General features: G+C 44.5%; 1 protein-coding gene across 7 annotated transcripts in view; it reads right to left on the bottom strand.

Annotated features, from left to right (window-relative positions):
• The window catches only part of LOC126262260 (uncharacterized), a 232,410-nt gene that overhangs the window by 81,207 nt on the left and 129,736 nt on the right, over positions 1-21,467 (bottom strand). The gene's annotated exons all lie outside the window — the stretch shown is intronic.

Below are 21,467 nucleotides of genomic sequence, written 5' to 3'. Positions count from 1 at the left end.
GACCTAGACTAGTGATGTATCCCAACAAGTAGATCTCAGAGACAATTAATCGACGTGAGGTGAGCCTATCACTGTGTCTTCCTACCATACTACCGTGATCATATGCGTGGGTCTTGGTGCAAGCTCAACAGAGTACTGCAGAAGCTCCAGCACACCCTATTGCCGTTGCAACAACGTAGCAACAACACCCGACGTTTAGCCTTATGTGATGTCAGTAAGGTGTAATGTGTGAAGTGCTTCGAATATTTCTAACAATGTGATTTAGTGCCTCATTCTCAGCACAGTCGTGAACATTGTGCAATGTGCACGCACAACTTGATGCCCCATGAACCCTTTTTTTTCTTTTCTTTCTTAAATTTCTTTCTCTAGTGTTGGTTTTGTAATGTATGTTATACCTTGTATGTGTTTGTGTTTTACACTGTAATTCTTATTACAAATTACTGTATTGTTCTCCACACCATGTTTTTTTTTGTATTTTGTATTTATTGTTGTGTGTATGCGAACAGTGTGCCTGAAGTCCCCATAAACTGAAGCAGATACCACCACTGTCATTGTGAATGGACCATCAGTTCAGGGAACATTTTGTAAAGGTTATTCTTGCTGCAGGGAGACAGAATGAATCGGAGGTTGTAACTAGATTCTGAAAGCTCACAAAGAGATTGTTAACCTATATAGTATCATGTGTGAGTGAGTTCAGGTTAGTTTAATGATTAAAATTGTTGTAACATCTTGGGCATTTAATTGCGGAGCACTCCAACTCTGATTGTAAAGAATAAACTGCTCCATATTTGGCTCAGATGCCCGGGCCATATTTAGAGCGTGAATGTCTGCGTGAATCGGTGTTTGGAAGGGGCTCCCTGGGTATGGATGTGTGATATGAGTGTTAGTGTTCCATATTAAGAAGATGAAGTTGGCTACATCATAAATAATCCTCCCTCTATGAGCTGCATTTTTCAGTTGCAGTGATTTTCATTATAGAGTGCGGCATGTGGAGCCAGTTGCGAGATTGTTCTTGGGCGATTGACTCACTACCTTGCTCCTAAGTGAGCCAACCGCTCACCAATTACAATCTAAAATGGCGTAGGGGCTATGAGAGGTGGCATGAGCCCCCTCTCATATTTCTATCTTACGACTCTCCTCTCTATTTGCATGCGGTGGAGGGCTGCTATTCCTTCACACGCGGACTTCCCATGCAGCGTCTCTCGTCACCCGGGTGGTCCAGTGACAGGCGGGCTCTTCTGACTTTGAAAGGGTAGGCCGACAGGCGTGGGGGGTCGAGTGAATGCTTTCCGGACGCCGGCATTGTCAGGAGACGCGCCCGTTTGGAGCCGGAAGTGGCGGCTGGGCTGGAGGTTCCGTTGCTTCGCAGAAGCTTAGCGAAAACACTTTCTGGCGGGCTACCAGCGAGGCGTGGGAATGACTTATGTACCCAGGCAGCTGTGGCGGGAAAATTCCCGCGCTTCCTGCAAAATAGGACTGTGATTGGCTTGCTCAGGGCATAGCTCCGTGACGGAGCAAAATCAGCACAGAAATTGGCGCCAAGAATCTCCATTGGTGGAATGGTAGTGCCCCGGCAATGGAGTGGAATTTCCGCCGGTTTTCGAGTTGCTGATTGGAACGTAACCACGGCCACTGCCGTGGGGGCGGGAATGTTGTGTGTTCGGCCTGTACGGGTGCTCTAGAGAGCCGGCAGTCGCCTTTCGGTCGAGGACGTCGAAGCAACCAGCCAACGGCTCTGGTACGCCAGATCGTGTCCTGGCAGTCAAGAAGACGGTAATGTATGTCCGCAGCACCGGCAGACAGGGATTTTCCTAGGTGATAATCAGAGCTCAGCAGAGCGCGCCTGTTCGCCTTTTTCTAACTTTGTTCTGTCTTGAGTAGCAGCAATTACTGTTGGGTTAGCGGTGTGTCTCTCTTGAGATTTGAGTGGCAAGGAATTGGCTCCACATACCACTTCGTCTTAAACCTCACGATCTAGTTTAGGGACAACTTCACCTTTACAGTGTTTGTATGAGTCTCCAATTCGAGCCAATTTAATATATCATAAATTAGAATTCATGTGTTTTTGTTTATTAATTTGTGTTTAGTCTTAATAAATCATATTGTTATTTTGGACAGAACTTTCATTCTGTTAATCGATAGAGCAACCCTATCACTCCTCACTATGCTAATGAAACCTTTGTTTATTTAACTTATTTATCAAATTAAATTATTGCAGGTGCCAAACTCTCTTCTACTCCACTGGCAGGGTTGATTAGAGTCAGTTCGCGTATTTTTTTTATCCTTGTGCAACAGCAAAAGTCGGAGTTAGAATAGGGGGGGGCTTAGAGCATGATTTACATATGTGGATTCTAGTAGAATTTCGTGATAAATACACTGCTAGCCCCGGCACCTCGCAAGCTCATGCATTATCTGTCACATGTGAGTGGGGCACAGCTCTAAGCTGCACTGTTACAGGTAAAGGATCTCCTCAAGTAAGTAAAATGTACAGACTGTGCATGTAATACAAACATTATGTAATGGACAAATCGGCAAATATTTTGTTAGGCCAAGGTTAAAAATTTGAAATTAGTATGAAAAATATTCGCTGTCATCTAATAATGGGCACAGGCTCAAAATTAGTGAATATGGAACAAAAAATTCACTCAAAAAGTGTGGCTGACGGCAGTTTTTTTCTTCAGTGATATTTACGAAATCACTCGCGTTATCCTCAAACCACCGTAGAAAAACAATGTTGTTTCGTCTTTCTTTAATCACAGGTGCGGAACAATTGTGTAGCTACTTACAGAAAGGAGATTGAAGTTGACATATTTAAAGAAGACGGAAGGCGAGAACATTTCTTACGAAACGTCGCGAACAGACTGCGAACTGGCGCGGCAAGAAAGCCGAGATGATGACATTGAAACTAGAATGTTAGGTGGCGAAAACAGATACACGCACTTAACAAAGTTGTGGGTTCAAAAATCTTTAGATTCTTAACAGTACCAACAATGTTGAACGTAAGGAAATCCTGCAACAGATAACACCCCTTTACGTAGAAACGTACAAGAAAACGCTTGAATAACCAGGACAGGGTGTGATCTGTAAGATCAGTGATGTATGCTACTGTGACAGAATACTACAAAAAGGAGACTGACTTTAGATTTGCTGTAAAATGACTCGTTCCACGTCATTTCGATAACAGAACCGTTCAGATTATCTACGGAACAGGTGACTAGGTAAGTAACTGGTACAATTTCTGCAGTGGCGAATGCGATATTCGGGTTAGTTCTGATCAGAGCATACGCAGCATTACTAGAAAACAAGATAGGAAGGAGAGCGAAAGAGTTCTCGCCCCCCCCAGAGTACTTTTTTCTAGCGCCAGAAGGGCCCGAAGTGGAAGGAAGCAACCACCAGGACAGAGTAAAATACCCGGGTGTCCCCTCCGCCAGAAGGAAGAAGCAGCAGCGGAGAAAGAGAGGAAGGCAGGCAGAATGTGGCTACGCAAGGGAAGAAATAGAAGAGAGGAAAATGCGGAGATAACGGACACTTTCTCCGAGTCCGGTGCAACGGGTCGAGAAAAAAGTCCTAAGGAAGGACATTAACGACCGGAAAAGTCACACCACGTGTCTGGCTCCCTTCCAAGAAGAACCAGATCTAATGCTCTTCGTTTCAGTCCAGCAGCGCAGAACGTAACATGACAGTACGAGAATTGACAATGAATACGATAATCTGCCATAATCAATTACGTTCAGAAAATACGCGTGCAGTTTGCGTGCTGTGTTGAAAACTGTATTTAGTGCTACTAAGCAGAAAAACCTCATCAGCAGTACAGAGTAATAGCTCGCCCCCATGGCCGGGGTTGCTAACACACACATGTACGGTGGCGCTCGAGCCAGGGGTAAGCCAGTTCGAATCCTGGTGGTGGGAAAAAATTTCACTGCCAGTATTTGGTTGGTGAGGGGAGGAGCGCTGGTTGCGTAAAGTTCCCGATCCCAGACTTTGCTCCAACGGTTTAAATACGAAACCTCTCCACAGTGTCTCAGGAAGTGAGGGCATGTGACCCTGTTGATGATCCGTCCATCGCATGGGGGCGTTAAGCTTGGCCACCCCCTTGGTGCTGTTCGCGAGGAGTAGACTACGCGCCGGCACCACGTTTCGCCCTCTCACTTCTGTCATCATCATCATCATCATCATCATCATCATCTAACACAAACATCACACTCCATTCCACGGTCCCTAGGTGGGAACTGTTTAACTCTTGCGTACAATAGCAGAAAATTGAAGTTGAAAGTGTTGCATATAGATAAGCATGTATATACATTCGCGCCACTGATGATGCCTCAACACAGTGATGGAAAATGCGTCTAGCAAATCAGTTACTGGCTTTTGTCTGCTGCGTACACACTGTTGTAAGCTAAAAATCATTAAAAAATACCTGGTATTTTATTCACAGGAGTTGTGTCAATGACATGAGACTACCCGAATGCGTTAGCAGTTACAGTACTTTTTTGTGCCGGCCGGTGTGGCCGAGCGGTTCTAGGCGCTTCAGTCTGAATCTCAATGTAGACAAGTGTAATGTGCTGTGAATACATAGTAAGAAAGATCCTTTATCATTTAGCTACAATATAGAAGGTCAGCAACTGGAAGCAGGTAATTCCATAAATTATCTGGGAGTAGGCATTAGGAGTGATTTAAAATGGAATGACGCTATAAAATTAATCGTCGGTAAAGCATATGCCTGACTGAGATTCATTGGAAGAATCCTAAGGAAATGCAATCCGAAAACAAAGGAAGTAGATTACAGTACACTTGTTCGCCCACTGCTTGAATACTGCTCCCCGGTGTGGGATCCATACCAGATAGGGTTAATAGAAGAGATAGAGAAGATCCAATGGATAGCAGCGCGCTTCGTTACAGGATCATTTAGTAATCGCGAAAGCGTTACGGAGATGATAGATAAACTCCAGTGGAAGACTGCAAGAGAGACGCTCAGCAGCTCGGTACGGGCTTTCGTTGAAGTTTCGAGAAGATACCTTCACCGAGGAGTCAGGCAGTATATTGCTTCCCCCTACCTATATTTCGCGAAGAGACCATGAGGATAAAATCAGAGAGATTAGAGCCCACACAGAGGCATACCGACAATCTTTCTTTCCGCGTACAATACGAGACTGGAATAGATGGGAGAACCTATCAGAGGTACTCAAGGTACCCTCCGCCATACGCCGTCAGGTGGCTTGCGGAGTATGGATGTAGATGTAGACCGCTACGGTCGCCTGTTCGAATCCTGCCTTGGGTATGGCTGTGTGTGATGTCCTTAGGTTAGCCAGGTTTAAGTAGTTCTCAGTTCTGATGACCTCAGATGGTATGTCCCATAGTGCTCAGAGCCATTTGAACCATTTGAACGTTTTTGACATTCAAATCAAAATTTTATTAGGTCGCATCCATTTGCTCAAGACCCCTGAAATACTTTTCAGTCGTATTACTACTTCAGATGGTGTACATGCAGTAACTGTTTCTAAACTACACGACCAATAAATGATTCACTTACAAGAGACAAAGAGATGTCATTTTATTTACTGTCAACAACTCCAGATGTTTTCGGGTGCAAAAGATTTATGACACGATCTTACCTCCCACGTGACATTTGTTTTTATTTTGACCCATGGCGAATGTTTTAGAATGAGCATTGGTTCCTCCCCGTTCGTCATGGAACCTTACTTTATAATTCCGTGTGTTAGCAACGGGTAGATTAGGCTTTTGGAATGACCAATTGTTTGAAGGGCACATATGGAGCTGACATGAAAAAGACTAGCGTGGTTGCATCGACGCCAAAGAACTACCCACGTAAATGCTCAACAAACACGAGGCTGTTTTACTACCACAACTATTTTTACCCGCTTGGTCGTTTCAGCGGCATGTGAGTGAGGTACGATACTTCAGCTGCCTTCTGTTTCTACTTTAGACAGTATTCCATCTTTCTGCAACTCATTGTTCCTCGCCTTCTGGCGAGAATAATCTTCGCGCTGTTCTAACTTTTTTGTCAGATAGATACACCAGTCCCCCTACTTTTATTCTGAACCCGTTTCCATTATCTTTATTATGTATTAAGACACATTCCTAGATTCTGGCGATGTTCTGTTATCCATCGAACTTTGCGTTCTCCTGATGTCAGATTTTTATTTGAGTATTATTATCATTACTACACTCCTGGAAATTGAAATAAGAACACCGTGAATTCATTGTCCCAGGAAGGGGAAACTTTATTGACACATTCCTGGGGTCAGATACATCACATGATCACACTGCCAGAACCACAGGCACATAGACACAGGCAACAGAGCATGCACAATGTCGGCACTAGTACAGTGTATATCCACCTTTCGCAGCAATGCAGGCTGCTATTCTCCCATGGAGACGATCGTAGAGATGCTGGATGTAGTCCTGTGGAACGGCTTGCCATGCCATTTCCACCTGGCGCCTCAGTTGGACCAGCGTTCGTGCTGGACGTGCAGACCGCGTGAGACGACGCTTCATCCAGTCCCAAACATGCTCAATGGGGGACAGATCCGGAGATCTTGCTGGCCAGGGTAGTCGACTTACACCTTCTAGAGCACGTTGGGTGGCACGGGATACATGCGGACGTGCATTGTCCTGTTGGAACAGCAAGTTCCCTTGCCGATCTAGGAATGGTAGAACGATGGGTTCGATGACGGTTTGGATGTACCGTGCACTATTCAGTGTCCCCTCGACGATCACCAGTGGTGTACGGCCAGTGTAGGAGATCGCTCCCCACACCATGATGCCGGGTGTTGGCCCTGTGTGCCTCGGTCGTATGCAGTCCTGATTGTGGCGCTCACCTGCACGGCGCCAAACACGCATACGACCATCATTGGCACCAAGGCAGAAGCGACTCTCATCTTGAAGACGACACGTCTCCATTCGTCCCTCCATTCACGCCTGTCGCGACACCACTGGAGGCGGGCTGCACGATGTTGGGGCGTGAGCGGAAGACGGCCTAACGGTGTGCGGGACCGTAGCCCAGCTTCATGGAGACGGTTGCGAATGGTCCTCGCCGATACCCCAGGAGCAACAGTGTCCCTAATTTGCTGGGAAGTGGCGGTGCGGTCCCCTACGGCACTGCGTAGGATCCTACGGTCTTGGCGTGCATCCGTGCGTCGCTGCGGTCCGGTCCCAGGTCGACGGGCACGTGCACCTTCCGCCGACCACTGGCGACAACATCGATGTACTGCGGAGACCTCACGCCCCACGTGTTGAGCAATTCGGCGGTACGTCCACCCGGCCTCCCGCATGCCCACTATACGCCCTCGCTCAAAGTCCGTCAACTGCACATACGGTTCACGTCCACGCTGTCGCGGCATGCTACCAGTGTTACAGACTGCGATGGAGCTCCGTATGCCACGGCAAACTGGCTGACACTGACGGCGGCGGTGCACAAATGCTGCGCAGCTAGCGCCATTCGACGGCCAACACATCGGTTCCTGGTGTGTCCGCTGTGCCGTGCGTGTGATCATTGCTTGTACAGCCCTCTCGCAGTGTCCGGAGCAAGTATGGTGGGTCTGACACACCGGTGTCAATGTGTTCTTTTTTCCATTTCCAGGAGTGTATTATTATTATCAGGCATTTTAGTGGAGACACAGGTGCATTAACGTAACAACTTACTAATAGTTCATGTATTGTAACTTCATGGCAGATTGAAACTTTCATAAGCAACAGCTCTGCCGATTGTGTCATCCAAGCGCGGATCACAACCCGTGCTCACAGATTTACTTCCGCCAGTATATCATCTCATACTTCCCAAACTTCACAGAAGTTCTCCTTCCTAATTTGCCAGATATTTTCATTATACAGTGTACATTCTAGAAATGTTAACTTTTACACACACACACAAGATTAATGACACGTGGAATAGCACAGTTCCTCTTACAATTGCCTGTTGGCAACTGAGATTTGTTGCCTCCTTATCAACACTTCTGAACACTACAGTGGCTGTTACATACAGCGCAAAATTGGTGTTAAAAAATTGTGTCTATTGTGGTTCAATCGCATGCCTTAAATGAGTCTCTTTGTGATATTTTTGTATTGTAGGTCTGAAAATTCTATAGCTAACTCAACAATGCCTCATACAAATTCTGCTTGTATTGTTATGGTGAGACGCACATTCAATGACACATTTGATCCACAAACAGCTCCATCCGAAATGACCACTTCCCCGAGAGATTACAGTTCGGAAATGGAAGTTTAACGGTGACAACAAAATTTAATCTCCTCTGTTACAGATTTTCTGTGATGGTTCTTTTTATGTTATTGGTTGATGACACGTTTTGAAAAGACTGGATCCGTACATGATTCAAGGCAGGGTCACTCTGACGATCAGCCTCAACTGAGATCCCGAAGAGTGTTGAACGAGTTCGAAACCTATTCAATGAGTAGCCGACTACATCAAAAACACATTCTACACAGCAGCTCAGGATGTCACGACCGTCTCTCCTGACATAAAACAGAAAATTAACATTTTCTCTTGCACAATTCAACTCTGCCAACTTTTAGAAGCCACTGATGTGGAGCAGTGATATTCTTTTGCAAATGAGATGATTCACGCCTTTGATAATGGAAGAACAGTCGTTGAGGGTCAGGTTTAGTGATGAGGCACACGTCAATCTCCATGGGAACGTCAAAAAACAGAACTGGCCTCCTTATTGTCCCGATCTCAACCCATGTGATTATTCCTTTTGCGATTATCTAAAGGACGGAGTCTTCAAAGATACACCTGCAACACTCCAGAACTTTCATACTGCAATTTCTAGAAAGAGCCGTGCACTCAAAAATGGTGATATTCAGCAGTTCATTCATGGAATTCAGTTAAAGACTCTGCACACTCGTTGCTGCAAAAGGAAAGCACTTGGAAAACCTTTCCTATTAAATTTCAGATTGTCTGCTATAGCATAAATGTGATGACAAGAATCTATTGCCCCACGTTATCTTGTGGTAGACAAATGCTTTATAACAAGCATTTTTGGCACCCTGTACTACACCAATCATACATTTCCACTTGATATGGCTTAATTACCTTTTCCAAAAGGGCCATCAACACAGTTGTTAAGTCATATGACTCCTGTTTGGGAATGCTGGTGTTAACAATCAAACAGAGCCTCAAAAATACATCAACGATTTTCTAACTTAGCCCACCCTACCCTTGCATAACAGAGTAAGTGTCTTTATCTTTTACCAACAACGAAAGACCTGTATTCAAGATGTGTTCATTGTTGTGGACTATATACATGAGGAAGAATGGTAGAACAAAATAGAGCAGCTTCCGAACCGAACTCGGAATGGATGAAGGACACAGACCGACACACAGTCACACTTTGCACACTTACGTGTTTTCTTACACGTAATAAAATTCCAACATGTTACGATTTCAAATCTACAAAAGTAACAAAGTTTTTATATCATTTACGTCACTTGTGTTCTGAACAGGGTCACCAAGGATCAGCGACATTTGATAACAAAGCAAGTTTACTAAAATAGGTGAACCACAGAATTCAGTACTAGACGCGTCAACTGAGAGTTGCACTATTGTACGCGACTATACTAGATGCTCAGAAACAGTCTGAAAAGCTTTTAAGGGTGTTGCGGGGCAGCTTTTGCTGACAAGTAACTACACTATGAGATCAAAAGTATCCGGACACCTGGATGAAAATGATTTACAAGTTCGTGGCGCTCTCCATCGGTAATGCTGGATTTCAATATGGTGTTAACCCACCCTTAGCCTTGATGACAGCTTCTACTCCCGCCGACATACGTTCAATCAGGTGCTGGAAGGTTTCTTGGGGAATGGCAGCCCATTCGTTACGGAGTGCTACACTGAGGAGAGATATCGATGTCGGTCGGTCAGGCCTGGCACGAGGTCGGTGTTCCTAAACATTCCAGAGGTGTTCTATAGGATTCAGGTCAGGACTCTGTGCAGGCCAGTCCATTGCAGTGATGTTATTTTCGTGTAACCACTCCCCCAAAGGCCGTGCGTTACGAATTGGTGCTCGATCGTGTTGAAAAATGCAGTCGCCATCCCCGAATTGCTCTTCAACAGTGGGAAGCAAGAAGGTGCTTAAAACATCAACGTAGGCCAGTGCTGTGATAGTGCCACGCAAAACAACAAGGGGTGCAAGCTCATTCCATGAAAAACACGACCACGATATAACACCACCGCCTCCGAATTTGACTGTTGGCACTACACACGCTGGCAGATGACGTTCACCGGGCATTTGGCATACCCACACCCTGCCATAGGATCGCCACGTTGTGTACCGTGATTCGTCACTCCACACAACGTTTTTCCACTGATCTATCGTCCAATGTTTCCTCTTCTTACACCAAGTGAGGCGTCGTTTACTTGTCGTCGTGATGTGTGGCTTATGAGCAGCCGCTCGACCATTAAATCCAAGTTTTCTCACCTCCCGCCTAACTATAACAGTACTTGCAGTGGATCCTGATGCAGCTTGGAATTACTGTGTGACGGTTTGGATAGATGTCCGCTTATTACACGTTACGACCCTCTTCAACTGTCGGCGGTCTCTGTCAGTCAACAGACGAGGTCGACCTGTACGCTTTTGTACTGCACGTGTCCCTTCACGTTTCCACTTCATTATCGTATCGGAAACAGTGGACCTGGGGATGTTTAGGAGCGTGGAAATCTCGCGTACAGACGTATGAAACAAGTGACACCCAATCACCTGACCACGCTCGATGTCCGTGAGTTCCGCGGAGCGCCCCATACTGCTCTCTCACTTTGTCTAATGACTACTGAGGTCGCTGATATGTAGTATCTGGCAGTAGGTGGCAGCACAATACAACTAATATCAGAAACGGATATTTTGTGGGGTGTCCGAATATTTTTGATCACAGAGTGTATCAGAAAAATCCTCGGTATGTTGCGCCGTTTCCGGGTTAATTGGCATCGAAAATGGTAAATCAGGCCGTTGTGTGAGCAAATTCAAGGAGCCAGCCAGAGATGGTGTCGCCAACCAAGTCACGGAGAGGCGCAATGGCACCGCATCGCATCCTAGTACGAGAAACATTCGTAGAGAAGGAGAATAATCGAAAAGTTATTGACGATTTTTAAGTTGCTTCCACGTTAATAGTACTGAATCCCGGCTACACTACGCACTGTTTATTTTACGAGTTGGGTATCCTTTCCAAGGGCAGATATATGAATATACAGGGTGAGTCACCTAACATTACCGCTGGATATATTTCGTAAACCACATCAAATACTGACGAATCGATTCCACAGACAGAACGTGAGGAGAGGGGCTAGTGTAATTGGTTAATACAAACCATACAAAAATGCGCGGAAGTATGTTTTTTAACACAAACCTACGTTTTTTTAAATGGAGCCACGTTAGTTGTGTTAGCACATCTGAACATATAAACAAATACGTAATCAGTGTCGTTTGTTGCATTGTAAAATGTTAATTACATCCGGAGATATTGTAACCTAAAGTTGACGCTTGAGTACCACTCCTCCGCTGTTCGATCGTGTGTATCGGAGAGCACCGAATTACGTAGGGATCCAAAGGGATCGGTGATGGACCTTAGGTACAGGAGAGACTGGAACAGCACATTACGTCCACATGCTAACACCTTTTTATTGGTCTTTTTCACTGACGCACATGTACATTACCAGATGTACTGCGGCGTGTACCACATTCATTACGCCAGAGATTGTAATTGTGTGCAGCAAATGAAGGCCACCACATTGAACATCTATTGGCCTGACATGTCGGGACACACTCTATTCCACTCCGTAATTGAAAACGGAAACCACGTGTGTACGTGTACCTCACCCCTCATGGTAATGTCTGACGGTTTATGTCTATGAAGAACAGCAATAGGCAGCCCTATCACATTTCTCTAAGGCACTTGCTGACTATACCTTTGTCTCCATGAACAGTCCCCAGACCATTACATCATATAGGCTTCTGTTAAAAAGTCTTAGAGCCACTCGCATATCTGAGAACCTATTCCATATGTTCGGATCTCTGGTAAACCGCAGTGGCGCACCGTTTCAAACGTTTTCCGGAAATCTAGACATACGGAATTTGCCTGTAACCCTTCACCCACGGTTCTCACAATGTGTGCGAGTAGGTCAAGTCTAGTTTCAGTTTCAGTCTGCTATAATTTTCCCATGATGTGCTGCGTATGACTGAAAGGTATCTTTGAATTTTTGGAGATTATTGACCATATGGCTTCGTTGGTCATTCGGCTATAGCATGATTTTTAGTATTTTTCGAAATATAATAATAAAAATAATAATAATAATAATGATATCCAGTTTTGGTTTAGGTATCGCTGGCTGTTCTATTTCAGGTAGGCTGCACCTGATCCTTCTATCTCTTTTTAAGACGCCCAACTTTTCTCCCCCTTGAGTACATTTGTGTACATTAATTTAAGTATTTGTTCATCTGATATCCCTCTTAAAGTGTTCATGCCGTTTCTTTCTATACTCTGATATTTTATGGACGCCAATTTCATTTCTGAGTTCATTATTTATTCTTCATCCCATTTATGACTTTGTAACCAGCTAGCCGTCTTAAAGAGCCTCATCTCTGCTGCTTCAAGATCAGCTGTTAGGGGTCAAGTCCCTCCCCGTACATTAGAATCGGAACTGCCATCACGTTACAGAATTTTAGTGCTGTCTCTTTCCTGACATTTTTACAAGAGTTCTATTTATAGTACCTACCAACTGTTAAAATTTTTGCTATCTGTAATGTTGATTATTGGATGTACTTTACAGCATCCTACATCCCAGGTGTTTAAAAGTATTTATTTGTTCTAGCGTTTTATCACTATTAATTTTGCTCTTAAATGCTCCTTACTGTGGAATGCCATCATTAGTTTCATCTTCCGATATTGTCATAGTACACAAAATTTCTTCCTTATTTATGGACCAAATTGTTCTCTGTATGTTTTCGTGTGAGTCCGCCAAGTTTTTTTAACGTCTGTGAAGAGGAGTGTATTTGTAACTTTATTATTAAGCTTACAATGATGCTCTACTTTATCCTGCCATGTCCTTAAGGCGTCTGCGGATACATTAAATAGTGTGGGCGATAATGGACACTCTTTTCTCACTCCTTGACAGGTGTTTCTCGCAAATGGACTTCATTTTTATGCTTTGATTTTGTTGTGCATAAAAACCTGCCAGGGTAGCCGAGAGCGCTAACGCGCTGCTTCCTGGACGCGGGTAGGCGCGCCGGCCCCGGATCGAATCCGCCCGGCGTGTTAACGACGAAGGCCGAAGTGCCGGCCAGCCTGGATGTTGTTTTTAGGCGGTTTTCCACATCCCGCTAGGTGAATACCGGGCTGGTTCCCCTGTTCCGCCTTAGTTACACGGCTCGCAGACATCTGAACACTTTCGCACTATTCCATGGATTACACTCGACGCAGACAGTTGGGGTACACTAGTTCCGTCCCGGGGGGGTACGGGGTGGCGGCAGGAAGGGCTACCGACCACCCCTCAAACATTAACATGCCAAATCCGATTAACGATGGCTGACCCTGCGTAACTGCAGGCCAAGGCTCAAGCGATAGAAATTTTGTTGTGCATAAAATACTTCGTATTACACATAATAGATCACGTCGTATATTATTCTTTCTAAAATTTCCGTAATTTAACTCCTGACTGTACCACAAGCTTTTGCGTAGTCAGTAAAGACTATGTGTGTGGAATGATCAGATTCTCTGTGGTTTCCATAACTTGGTTAGGTGGAAAAACGCTGTGTAGGCAAGACCTTCCAATCCAAAACCCATCCTGTTATTTTGTAAGAAAAGCGTCTGAAAGTATCTTTAAAGTATTTATTACTTTCCCGTGTATCTTGTCTCCAGAGTTCGAAAGCCTAATACCTCGATAAATGTCACACGTTCTGCTGTCCACTCCTTTTAAATGCTGGGACAACAACTGCAGTTTTCCAGTCTTCTGTAGGTTGCTGTATTTCCAGCAAGTATTTACAAAATTTGACTGCTTCTGAAGCGTATTCAAATAATTCATTCTGTTGATGCTAATCATCATATGTCTCTTAGTTTTTTAATATTTTGCTTATGACGTGAAGGTTTTTTGGTCAACATATCTTCGCTTTCTTTAGGTTACTTTTCAACTGCTTGACAGGACTACGTAAAAACTTTAACGAAGAACTCCATCATCCAGAGTTTTCCTCACGATTGCTTTCCGATGTAAGCTCAATTGTATGAGCTTCTTAGGATGGCAAATTAATTTGCCGAAACTAGTTAAGAAGTTTGGTTAATAAAACTTTGTGCAGCCGAAGACTGATTATTCATATTATTAAAATCAAGTTATTCCACTTGAGGCTGCTTTTCGTGGTGTTTTACTTGGCGAAGTTACCTTTATTTAGGTATTTCTGTTGGTTTGTAGTCTTTGTAGCAGGATTACACAATATATTTACATTTACTCCTAGTGCATGCGTCCCATGTTACACTCCGTACCTTCGGAGACGTGTGTGTGTGTGTGTGTGTGTGTGTGTGTGTGTGTTGCCATTAAACACGCGCTGTTCCCAAGGGGCATCGACGGGCGCAGAGATCTGTGGGCCCAACGAAAAAAAAAGCCCCCGGATCGCGTACGCCCTTTGCGAAGATGGAGGGCCTTGACCGAGTGACTGAGCGCCGGCTGATCTTCACCCCACCGTGTCCTGTCCTTTCTGTGCCCCTCCCCACCCACCCCACCACGCCAGTAATACCCCTTCAGCTCGCTTCACCCGTTCCCCGCGAGGGGCGCGACAGTGTAGGGCGACCGGTGACGAAGCGCAAGTCATTCTTCTTCTGCGCCGCCCCTGCAAACAACAGCGAGTCGCTCGCTGCGCCCGTGCGCGGCTGGCGGCGGAGATGGCGGTGGTGCTAGTTAGCGTTAATCGGCCAGCAGTTAGTCGTAATTAGTGGGCCTGGCTACAGGTTTAATTTAGATTAACGAGCTTTAGAAACACGTAGGGTCCGGCTAACTCACCCCTCCATTCCCTTGCCGGTATCGCCGACTCCTAACGACGGAGTAGCTACCCGACAACAGCTCAAAGGCTGTTAGCTTTGTCCAGGTACGGAACAGACCTTGCAGTGGAAAGAACCCTTTTGGACAACCAGTCCGCTAACGAATTAACTTTTACGATAAAGTTTCAACTTCAGGCGCACAAGCCCTAAATTATCGACTCATTGTACCCATGAAAAAAGTGCGCGACGAAGAAAGTAAGATGTCATCTTGATCTTCACTCCTGACCTGCCATATTCGACTTCAAACGGTACTGATATTCAGCGCCTTTTTTCTAAAAAAAAGTTTGAGGGTACTCCGACATGGGATATAATGCAGCGAAAATTAGTTATAACTGAAGCATGGGATTCAGCTGACTTTACGGCTTAAATGAAGCAAGCCATACCGAGTTAAACACAAACCTGCAAGAGACAGTGGTTCAAAATGGTTCAAATGGCTCTGAGCACTATGGGACTCAACTGCTGAGGTCATTAGTCCCCTAGAAGTTAGAACTAGTTAAACCTAACTAACCTAAGGACATCACAAACATCCATGCCCGAGGCAGGATTCGAACCTGCGACCGTAGCGGTCTTGCGGTTCCAGACTGCAGCGCCTTTAACCGCACGGCCACTTCGGCCGGCTAAGAGACAGTGGTATCGAACACGTCAGTTTACATCATCTCAAATGAAGCATGCGATCTGAGCGTACGTATATCCGTTTTAACACTACCATCGACCACTATTAGCGGGCGAGGACACTAAATGCTTGTGGAACTGGCTGCCAGCGATTCAAACGTTTGCCGCAGCTTCGAAATGCTTGAAACAGTCAATGACATCGATTTTCCCACCAAAAACTGCACTGGTATAGTTCGTATTGCAATTACCAACACAAAAAATGAAGTAAAAAATTTACGTCCGTGAAATAAATCTTTGGCACTCTACCAAGTTCTCAACATCGTAAAAAAATTACTTTGTCGACGAAAAAGTTTAGGAGTACGTATCCACCAGCGTTCCCCCAGAAAAACAGCACTGCAGTGATATGATTATGGATAAACTAAAATACTGTACCACCACAAACTCTGCTGTCTTCATTAATAGAAATTTAACACTGATCAGGCGTTTCCTCCTTCATTTTCAACACCAGCGAGTGGAGCAAAGGAATTAACTGACGTACATGTATTCAAGATCGATGTGCGGACTTCTGAAAACTGCAACCAAAGAAATGAGTGCATAATAAAATAATTCATGATAATGGACGATCGACGATTAACGGTGAATGCAATGAATGACGCCGAAAGGAAGTTATCAAAAAAGAATCGTGCCGTTTTCCAGGGTGACGTAGTGGTTAGCGCATCTTGCTACTGAGCAGGAGACCGGAGTTTGAATCCTGGATTTGATACACATTTATATTTCGCTTCAGTCTGCATACATACATACATCTCTTCCCTTGCTCTGTTTTGTATCTTCCTTTTGGACAAAAGTTGTTTGGTGTGGTTAAGATAAATGGGGCTCCCTATATCCCCCCCCCTTTCTACACACATACACACACACACACACACACACACACACACACACACACACACACACACACACAGAGAGAGAGAGAGAGAGAGAGAGAGAGAGAGAGAAGGAGGAGGTATGTTTCGTTACAGAAATCCCAAATACACATTTAGTCTTTTCAAGTAATTGGTTTAAATTCTTAAAACCGCTTCTTTTCGCCCACTACCAACTCGACCCAGAGAACAGACCTGGGCAAGCGATCGCTGCTTTGCTTGCAGCGGGCCCCCGTGCCAACGCAGTCCCCGCCCCCGTTGAAGAAGTGTCTGGAGCCCAGCACCCTACGGCACAAATCCGCCTGGGGTGGGGAGAACACGCTCTGTCGCTTTCATTATTTACGCAGAATCAAATGGGGCACACTTCGCGCCCCGACACGTTGCTGCAGACAATCCGTGAATATTTAAAGCCTTAAAAACCTCGGCAGATGGATTTTTCATGGAGTGCTGCGGCAGAGTTCTGAGAAATGGGACTGGCAGGTGGCTTTATGTTTTGTTGCGTTGCCGCAAGCAGCAGCAACAGCAGGTAACGATCGCAGAGCTTCATATCTTTCAAAACTTTCTTCCGTTAGCTCTGCTTTACATTTCCGGAATGTGTTGCTGTGTGTCTCGTTATGTACTGCTTGTTACACCATGAATATCAGCTAATCAGTATTCCGTAAATCTTGATTGTCTCCAGAAGTTTTCCTCATTTACTTTTCCAGTTACCAGGTTAAGCAATCTACGATAGATATACGTGTAAGCGTTAACAGTTCCTTCTTGCATAAGATGTTTTTCAAAGATTCCAGTTTTATTTTCCATCCACAACATCCATATTCCGCAGTCGCCTTACGGTGTGTGGCGGAGGATATCTCTGTCGTTCCCCAGCCCCCTCGCCCCCGTTCTATGTTCCACTCGCGAAACCTGCCTGTGGGAAGAGCGAATGTCAAAAACCTTCTGTATGAGCTCTAAGTTCTCTCATTTTATCGTACCGGTCGTTTCTCGAGCCATATTGTAAGACGTGTCAAACCACAATTTATGAAAGATGTTTATATTTTATTAATAGGATTAAGTAGGAATAATTAATATTTGTCATGTTGGAAATAATTGTGGTAGTAGGGAATGTCTGCACCAAAGTATTGTTGGCAGGAGAGACCGCACATTGGTATAATTTTAAAAAGGTCGGGAGAGACCGCGTATGGATACATTTTAAGAAAAGAGCGGGAAAGACCGCGCACTGATACATTTTGTAATGGTAGCAGGGACTGTCTGCACCAGAAAGCATTGATGGCGGGAGAGACCGCACTTTAGCGTTCGTAGGAAGTCAGTAGTAAGCGAGATGTGAAGCGAGTCGGTAGCAGGCCTGAAGCGAGAGGTTGAGAGGAGCAGTGTGTCTGCCAGCCACCAGCTATGTTTTACAAGAGATTATTAATGGATGTACAGAGACATCAGCCAACAATTATCATAAGAGGAACTAATATTATTGAATTATTTTTTTGAGAAACTCAAGACTACTGAAGGTATGTTTTCGCAATGCTAGTTGTAAGATTATTGTAAAAAGTAAGTCCTATTTGAACGTTTGTAAAATCATTTCATTCAGAATTTAATTAATTTTTCCCAGCAATATTGCATTACTGATTATAATCCATCCCAAAAACTTCAACGAAAAACTTTGCCAAATTTTATTGTTGTCAGGAAAAAGTATAACTACGAATTACGTAACTTCAGTCAAATTAATTAAAGAATAACGTCAGCTTTGCTATTAAAGAATAACGTCAGCTTTGGTAATAAATGGAAAATGGCTCTGAGCACTATGGGACTTAACATCTGAGGTCATCAGTCCCCTAGAACTTAGAACTACTTAAACCTAACTAACCTAAGGACATTACACACATCCATGCCCGAGGCAGGTTTCGAACCTGCGACCGTAGCGGTCGCGCGGTTCCAGACTGAAGTGCCTAGAACCGCTCAGCCATAACGGCCGGCGCTGTGGATCTCATGGAGGGACAGAGCGAGCTGAGTTTCGCAGGATCTCTGTTTGCGGAATCCATATTGATTTTTATAGAGGAGCTGTTCATTTTTCAAGAACATCATAACTCTTGAGCATAAAACATGTTCCATAATTCTACAACAGATTGGCGTCAACGATATAGGTCTATAATTGTGTGGATCTGTCGTATGGCCTTTCTTAAAAACGGGAATGACCTGTGCTTTCTTCCAGTCGTTATGTACCTTTCGTTGCTCAAGCGATCTACGTAAAATTACTGCTAGAAGGGGAGCAAGTTCTTTCGCATAATGTTTATAGAATCTTATAGGTATCTCATCTGGTCCTGAAGCCTTTCCGCTACTAAGCCATTCTAGCTACTTTTCAATTCTGCGATCGGTTAACTCAATGTCTGCCATTTCGACGTTCGCACGACGATTGAAAAGAGGGACAGTGTTATGATTTTCCGCGGTGAAACAACTTCGGAAGACCGAAATCAGTATTTCGGCCTTCTCTCTATTACCTTCCGTCTCTGTGTGGTCGCTGATAGAATGAATAGATCATTTGACCCACTTACTGATTTTACATACGACCAAAATGTCTTGAGGTTTTTACTCAGGTCGGTTGACAAAGTCTTACTTTCGAAATCATTAACGCTTCTCTCATTGCTCTCATTATTCTCATTTCCGCTTCGTTCAGCTTTTGTTTGTCAGCTAGGTTTTTACTTCTCTTCAATCTGAGATGATGTGCTCTTTTCCAACACGGCTATTAAGTCATGGTGGATCTTTCCCATCCCTTAAAACCTTACTCTTAGCATACTTATCTTGGGCATATTGAACGACGCCTTTGAATTTTTTCCATTTGTTCTCCACATCTTCGTCCTCATCACAGAATATTTGATGCTGACTGCAGAGGCAGAGATATTCTGAAATTTGTATCCTGCCACCCTTGCTGAGCAAGTATATCTTCCTACCTTTCATAATATTTCTTGTAGGACCCGTCGTCACAGATGCTGTCACAGCCTTATGATCACTGATACCTTCCTCTACGTTAACTAATTCTGTAAGTAAGGTCTGTTTGTTGCCAGGAGGTCGAAGACGTTACCCTCACGGGGTGGTTTTCTAAATATCTGCTCAAGGTAATTTTCGGACAAAACATCCAGAACAATGCCACACGATTCCCTGTCTCTGGCACCAATTTTGATGGCAAATTCTCCCAATCTATACCTGGGAAGTTGAAGTCACCCTCTATTACAACGGCATGATCAGGAAAATAACTGATGATATTCTGCTAGCTCCGTCTGAAGCTCTCTACAACTACAGATCCTGACCCAGGTGGTCTATAAAAGCATCCTATCACCATTTTTGACCGTTACTCAATTTCACCCAGATTAATTCACATTCGGAATCCGTGATAACCTCGCTCGATTTTATCGAATTTTTTCTGCGATAAACACGCCGCCACCATTGGCGACTAACCTGTCCTTACGATAAACATTCCAGTCTGAACTTAGGATTTCGTTGTCATTGACGTGTGACTTTAACCAGCTTTCTGTTTGTTCTGTTTGTCTCGACGATGGGGAAGGAAATCGGTCTTGCCCTTTCAAAGGAACTTTTTTCTGGTATTTGGCTGGCGCGATTACGGGAACAATGGGAAACCTGAATCTGGATGGCCGGGCGGGGAAATGAAAGGTCGTCCTCCCGAACGAGAGTTCAGCGTACCTATAACTGCGTCAGCTCTCTCGGTTTAAAAAAAGGAGGAGAACAGCACCGATTAGCAATCAGGGAAGTAGGTACAGCAGAATACCTAAAAGCAACAAAAGCAGAGTGAAAAAAGTGATTAACATGGCAGCTTGCAAAGGAGGTAAGAGTCAAGTGACCCCAGAACCAGCATACGGTGAGAAACGCCACAACCCGACCATCCCGCCACGCTTCGAATGAAATTTAAAACATAATATCTGAGAATAAACCCACTTTCGCGAAAAAAAACCGAGAAACGTTTCATCTGGCCGTGAGTCGCCGCCAAAAATTGCAGAAGGTTATGCCAACATGGAAACCTGCAAGCAGGGAATATTTCTGCTAGGATGTGAGCTACTGTGTCTCTGTGCAACCACAATGTGGAGATGACTCTTTTCGCAAAATAAAACTACAGGTTACAGTGGTATGTCTGATGTGAAGGCGATATACGATGATGGATTACTTCTGGAAGGAACGGGAAGAAGAACACCATCCCAGTCTCCCTGATAGAGAGGGCAGTAGCCCAGCAAATGTTGTTCCATATCCGAGTTAAGTGAAGTTCTATTTCGCATCCGCAGTTCCGCACCTGCAACAGTCAAAGCTAATGTGAATGCGGGGCAGCTAATTGTTTTTCTAGTCAAACGGTCGGCCGGTTTATTTCCTGGCATACCGTTTGACTTGGGACCCCGAGAAAGAAGAGGAGACGAAGGAGATTGGTTTTTAACAAAGAAAGTCATATTGAGGAAGATCAGTCACTTGCAATAACGGCCGAAACGTTGGAGGTTTTTCACATTGACAACACGGTCACAGACCCAGAAGAATTTTATTGACTGTGACAATTGCCGCAGAAGACCACGCTTACAAGGGTAACAATGATCAACAGCCTAGAGACTGCTCTGAGAGGGATTACAAATTAAAACGAATTCGAGAAAGTCTGTTTAATAAACGTAGGGCTGTGTTTATGCCTAAGACAGCTCCACCATAATAAATAACTTTCTAGGCAGCAAATGTTCTTCCTTATAGACAGGTGACAAAAAAGAATATCCGGTCCTGTCCATAGTTTTAGAGTCGTCGGTGTAAATGACGGTGGCACCCTGGCACTCCTGAAGAAAAAGAAACAGACTGATCCGGCTCTCTCTCACCTCACCGTCAAGCAAACTATTTTTTTACCTGTTTCACTGCGCTAGC

This window comes from Schistocerca nitens, chromosome 6, assembly GCF_023898315.1.
Source record: "Schistocerca nitens isolate TAMUIC-IGC-003100 chromosome 6, iqSchNite1.1, whole genome shotgun sequence".
Classification (NCBI taxonomy): domain Eukaryota; kingdom Metazoa; phylum Arthropoda; class Insecta; order Orthoptera; family Acrididae; genus Schistocerca; species Schistocerca nitens.
This window is presented reverse-complemented; position numbering and strand designations above follow the sequence as displayed.